A 6,885-nucleotide genomic window follows, 5' to 3' on the forward strand; every position below is an offset into this window, starting at 1 on the left:
CCAACAACTATTAGAGAACAACAGCGGAAGACAAAATAATATAAGGGCCCGGTTAACATGCCACAGGCAGTCGACTGGGGAACGAGACCTAGAACAAGACCGCACTCCGATCATCTTGTGGGATACGCAAGCGTACCGACAAGGGCTTCTCTTCAACACTCTCCTAAAAGATATATAAATAGCAAGGGTGAGTACCAACCGTACTCAGCAAGCCACCAAAACAACAATGCATATGATAGAGGGTATTTCAAAGAATGGCTTCAGGTTCTTTTGCATAAAGCTAATTTTACAATTCTTTTCACAAGCCTGAAACCTAGCATAGACTGATCAAATTTTAGTACCAGTGTTCACTTTAAACAACGACGGTTCTGTCCACCATCCATTGTGATCCCAAGGATAGCTTCCCGCCATTGAATCGTCATGGTTTTCTGAGGATGTCCACCTTCCCTCCTCTCGGGAAGTGGCTCCATCAGCATAAAATTCATCATGCAATATCCCATCCCCCACAAGTTAAGAATTTAGAGTCTAGCCAAGTGTAATACATGTCCCGGTGCTCAATAACCGCGAGCACGGCTATTCGAATAGATTTGGTTTACTCACACTGCAGTGGATGTACACTTTACCCGCACTCCGCGACTGCCCAACACATGAGCCTCGTCCCAACACATGAGACGCGTCACGGCAAAGCTTTTCGATAACCTCGCATTGGCAGTACCCGCTCCATGAACTTAAATCCTCATGCACTCTAGGCGTCCATGTTTCTAGCAGTGAGAGGAGTTCTGGCGCTCCCGGGAAAGAGAAGTCTCACACGCATATTAAATTATGGTTCAAGTTAAGTTCTCTCTCTCACACACTCATGGCAGTCCTACCAATGGCGACACCGATGTAGGGCACGCCTCTCGGCCCTACCTCAACGGCTATCCCATTGTAGCGCACCTGCCTCACTCAGGGGTGAACCATCTATGCAGGGATACTGCCTCCGCTCGACTATCTAATCCGCGAGGTCTATACCCATTCGAGAAGTACGGTTGTACGGGGGTCGTTTCATGCTTAACTTCATGGCTCGGTCCTTAATTGACCGGGGACGGTACTAGCCTTTTCCAGATACCACCCAAATCCTCCGTCCGCCCCAGTCGAAAACAGTTATTTAGTTTATTTCTCCTTTCACAAATCATGTTATCAATATCATGGCAATGTGGCGCTCATGTCTCCACATGCCGCATCTCAATTACCTTCCCAAAGGTAATTGCCCAAGCATATAGCATTTGATAAATATGAGTATGCATGATTCTAGAATAGCATTTCTAAGCAATTGTCATAATTGACTAGGGACTCATACGTAAACATGGTTACGAAGGAATAAGGGATAAACAATAATCAAGGCATGGCATAATCACAAGTAGGATGTTCATCTTTGCATGCAATTTTATTTGTAAACAAAATAACTTCGCAATTGGGATCAACATGTTCAAGGAATAGTGATGACTTGCCTGCTCAGGATAATCCTTATTCTCGATATAATCTTGATCAACCTTCACCTCCTGGAAGTTGCAGACGTTGCCTCACGACTAACCGATACACAAAGTCTATAATACGCGAGAAAAACCAATATTCAAGCAACAATCAAATATGCACAAACAAAATATATTTGCTGAGGTCGAACCTAGGGTTGCTCATATTATTCGCGCTTGCTAATGGACTCTAATCAAGCTAAGAGCTAAGGTTCCTCAGTCTTTCTGTTGTCATGGTGGTTCAGTCTAGCTAATGGCTAAGGAAGGATTATGGTTACACATGCATCTATCTAAATAGAACGGTTATACACTAGAGGTTCTGTTGCCGGATGGATTTTGGATCGGTCAAATAATTACTGTGAATCATTTGTATTATTATTTTATTAATGGAGGCTTTAATTTAATTATGTACATATTTCACTTGTCAAAATAAATCATAAAAGGTTAGCAATTACCCATGCTTTGTATGTTAGAATTGTTTAGGTTAATCATATTATGGTTACGGATTATCCCATCACATAATTTTACAATGAATAATCCAAATTTACAGTTGATCTGTAATTATACGAGGACAAGATGTATAACTAGTATTTATCTAATATTCATGTTCGTCACGTACTCCCTCTAAATTAATATATGCAACAAGCAAATTAATACGATACCATATATCTATAATGGGATGTACAATATATGTGTGCACAATATCTTAATATATTGAATCATTTATTTGAATAGTTTCTATTTACTGCTTGGTTAACTAAGGGTTGCTCACCTCTCCCACTATATGCTATTATATGGGATATGTCATTGATTAATTTCATATAGGTGATTTAATCATACTAGCTCTGTTATTATTTGCCATAAACAAGCTTAGGACCGATCTATGTGTATCTATATTTTACTTACCTAATAATTATAAGCCTAACTCTATTTAAATAACTAATAAGTCGTGGGTTTTAATTATATTTGGACATAGATTAATAAATGGCACTAATATTTTCCTATATACCCATTAACTTCAAACATCGATTATACTTAATTTATGTGGTTGCTACAGTGACAGAACATATTAAAGATAATTATTCTGCTGTACAATACTAATTTTATTTATTAGCATATTTTTAAGTTGACCATTATGCATCATCTTGATATTAATTATTTAATTTTTATAAATATATTTTATCCAATAGTGAATTATATATCATTGGAAAGCTTATGAAATTAGATGAATTTAGGTTCAAGTTTCACTTAAATCCGAGTAAAAGTCGAATGCGAAAGTCGATTCCTTTTTATTAACTTTACTATCTGCGAACTACGGCAAACCCAATTTCGATTTAAAGTATTTTGCGGGTATAAATATTTTGTTGTCATAAGTTTTTAAATTAATCTACCCTAGCATTATATCCATATATTGGGTTAGAAATTTCTATCGCGAGCTAAATGTCGGACGGGATCCTAAAATTATCTTATAATATTACACGTTTTAATTTAGTTTATGACTAAACAATTAAATATAATGTACGTCTAAAAATTCCTAGCGATTAAGTCCGAATTTCTACCGTGAATCGATTATTTATAGAGATTACCCAAAAATAATCCACAATAATTTACGGGAATTCATACATTTGTTCAATTATTAATTACATCTAAATTAATACTGTGAATTGATTTCTTATGGAGAGTACTAAAAATAATCTATAATCTATAGAAATTCATCCATTTATATTTTCATTAATCCTATACTTAAGAGTTAGTATTTTAGGTATTTAATTAGTAAAATTTCATCTAACTACACTTTTATTAACCCTATAATTAAATTCTAAAATTTGTAAATATTTTAAATTTCCCTCTTAATTTTTCTTTCTCTTTTTCTTTCCCTTTTTCCTCTCCTCTCTTTTCTTTTCTTTTTCTTTCTCTCCCTTTCTTTTCTTTTCTCTCCTGGCTTCCTCCTCCCTTCCTCTCCTTCTCTTTCTCGGCTCTCCCTCTCTTTCTCTCGGCTCTCTCTCTTTCCCACCCGAGCGGTGGCGGCGGCGGACTCGAGGGAAACGGAGGGCGACTCACCGGCGGCGGCAGCGGCGATGACGGCGGCAGCGACGGCGGCGCACGGTGGCGCGAGAACGGCGGTGCGGGCACGGAAACGGTCGGCGCGGCAGCACAACGGCGGCGGTGCGGCGGCACTACGATGGCGGCGCGGCGGCACTACGATGGCGGCGCGACGGCGTGGAGGAGTGGGTGGTGGAGACGGGGAGAAGGGGGGGGAATAGTGAGGCTTTTATAAGGGGAGGGAGAGAGATAAGGGGGAAGGAGGAGGAGGGAAGAGGGAAGAGGGGAAGAGGGGAAGAAGAAGAGGGGAAAGAGAGGAGGGGGAGGGGCGGCGACGCGGCTGCGGTGACGGGATGGCGGCGCGGGGCTCGGGGCGGCGCGCGGGGCTCGGGGCGGCGCGGGGCTCGGCGCGCGGCGGGACGCGAGACGCGACGGCGACGGACGAGCGGCGACGGGACGGCGACGCGACGGGCGACGGCGCGCGGCGATGGCGACGAGCGGGCGGCGCGGCGTGGGGCTCGGAGCGGCTCGGCGCGGGAGGGGACGGCGACGCGACGGGCGGTGACGGGGTGCGTGGGCGCGCGGGGCGAGGTGGCAGGCGGCGATGGGACGGCGACGCGACGCGGGACGGCGACGCGACGGGGAGCGGCGCGGCAGCGGGACGGGCGCGGCTCGGCACGGGGCTCGACGCGACGACGACGGTGATGCGACGGCGAGCGACGCGGCAGAGGGGAGGCGGAGCGGCGCGCGTGGCAGGGGAGGGGAAAGGCTGGGGACCAGGTCGAACACGTGGCGGGCAATGAACAGTGCACTTTCCTATTATTCCCGATTTTAGGTTATTTCCTATATGAATTTGATTCTATTATTTCTAAATCTTGCATAAACGAAGTTTACTCAATATGTGTATTATCTCAACTAATGAATTCACCCTAGGTTAATATTACTCATATTTTATTTTTATATAACTTATTTGAGTTTTAATTAGGGTAAATTCTTATGCTATCGCAATTAAATTTAATTGATCCAAATATGGTCGCGACAATATTTTATTTATTACTATCCACACCTAATCTTTATTTTTAATTTATATTTATTTTACCAATTTGTTTTTGAGGTTTATTAAAGATTCTATAATTTTCTAATGAGATCGTTATTAACATAATAGCACATTAGCTCAATTTATCTATATGTTAGTTTATTTTATATGGAGGGGTTTTAATATATCAAATTTCAATCCCTAAATGCAATTAGGAACTTGGTGCAAAATCGATCTACATATCGAATTAAATACTCCCGTAATTCTATTATATATACAGAGAGCTCAGTTCATTTGAATGATCATCATTTCATGGGTACTCGTATTATGGCACCCACCTATATTATTCAAATATTTTAATATTTGATAAAATAGGTTAATAATAACTTTTATTTTATTTGATTTTAATATCTTGTGCATAATTATTTGTAGGATTAAATATATTCTCGTAAATCATATCTATTGCTTAAATGTAGTTCTTTTCTTTACTTTCTTAGTGATCATTTATGGTTTGGCAAGCAACAGGAATCATAACAACCAGCATGATGCAAAAGTTTTAAAAAGTTCGAAATTTTAGTGATTTTTATTGTTGGGAATTTTCAGGATGTTACATAGGTCCAAGTTTGCGCTTCTTCGTTATTGGTACATTGACTTTCGCCAAGCACCCCCATGTGCGCAAATAAGAAAGTGATGGTTTTCTACCAATCCATATCTCATATGGTGTTTTGTCCTTATTTCTGTTAGGAACTCTGTTTAACACATGATTTGAGGTCAACAATGCCTCCCCCCACCATGCCTTAGGCAGTCCCGCGGTGTCCAACATGGCATTCACCAAGTCAGTCAGTGTGCGGTTCTTCCTTTCAGCAATCCCATTAGACTCGGGAGAATAGGGAGGCGTCCTCTCATGTATGATGCCATGTTCCTCACAGAATAAGTCAAACTCGTTCGAGAAAAACTCTCCACCACGATCAGACCTAAGCCTTTTTATCTTTCTGTCAAGTTGATTTTCAACTTCTGCCTTATAAATTTTAAAATAGTCTAGAGCCTCGTCTTTCGTTTTCAACAAGTACACATAGCAAAATCTAGTAGCATCATCAATCAATGTCATGAAATATCGTTTTCCACCCTTCGTCAACACCCCATTCATTTCACAAAGATCTGAATGTAGGAGTTCTAGTGGTGCCAAGTTTCTCTCCTCGGCAGCCTTGTGAGGCTTGCGAGGTTGCTTCGATTGCACACAACTATGGCACTTAGAACCTTTGACAATGGAAAACTTAGGAATTAAACACATGCTGGAAAGCCGAGACATCAAGCCAAAATTAATATGACATAAACGTGAATGCCAAACATTAGCCTCATCATCCACACTGCCACAAATATGGTTCACAGACTTATTGCAGAAATCAGAAAGGGAAAAGCGGAACAGGCCTCCGCACTCATAACCTTTACCAATAAAATATCCATGTTTAGACACGACTACTTTATTAGACTCAAAAACCAACTTAAATCCGTCTCTAGTCAGACGGGAGCCACTAACAAGATTCCTGTTGATAGAAGGGACATGCTGCACGTTCTTCAGCTGCACGATCTTTCCCGAAGTAAACTTCAGATCTACCGTGCCAACACCATGAACAGAAGCATGTGACCCATTCCCCATTAGGACGGTGGAACCCCGTGCGACCTGATAAGAAGAAAACAATGAGATGTCAGCACAAACATGTACATTGGCCCCAGTATCAACCCACCAATTAGTAGATTGATTAACTGAAAAAACAGTAGGTAAATTACCATACCCGCTTCCATCTCCAGTGTTGCCAATGGTCACATTAGCAGACTTAGAAGTCTGCCCTGCAGGTGCCTTCATCCCCTTGCGCTGTGGACACTTCCTAGCCAGATGACCAACTTGGCCACACACAAAGCAAGTCCTCTCATCCTGATTAGGATTGTTGTTGTTCTTCTTCTGCTTCTTGAAGTTGGTGGTCTGCTGAGCTTTGTATTTCCCCTTGCTCTTGTTCTGGGCCTTGTGCACAATATTGGCACTAGACTGCCCACCATCGCCCTTAGACGCGGCATCTTTTTCCCGAGCTTTCTCCTCAACATCAAGAGACGCAATCAACCCCTCAACGGAGTATTCCTGTCTCTTGTGTTTGAGTGCAGTACCGAAACTCCTCCAAGATGGAGGTAGTTTTGCAATAATGCACCCGGCCACAAATTTGTCGGGTAAGACACACTTAAGGAGTTCGAGTTCCTTAGCCATGGTTTGTATCTCATGAGCCTGTTCGACTACAGAACGGT

The 6,885-nt window shown here is 42.0% G+C and overlaps 1 long non-coding RNA gene across 1 annotated transcript; it reads right to left on the minus strand.

The window, feature by feature from the left end:
• Positions 1-5,898: 5,898 nt before the first annotated feature.
• LOC136354800 (uncharacterized) lies at positions 5,899-6,612 on the minus strand. Its single transcript, XR_010738596.1, has 2 exons — positions 6,384-6,612; positions 5,899-6,271 (listed from the first exon to the last, which is right to left on the minus strand). It is a non-coding gene; the product is annotated as an uncharacterized lncRNA (long non-coding RNA).
• Positions 6,613-6,885: the final 273 nt, after the last annotated feature.

Source organism: Oryza sativa, chromosome 12, assembly GCF_034140825.1.
Source record: "Oryza sativa Japonica Group chromosome 12, ASM3414082v1".
In the NCBI taxonomy this organism is placed as follows: domain Eukaryota; kingdom Viridiplantae; phylum Streptophyta; class Magnoliopsida; order Poales; family Poaceae; genus Oryza; species Oryza sativa.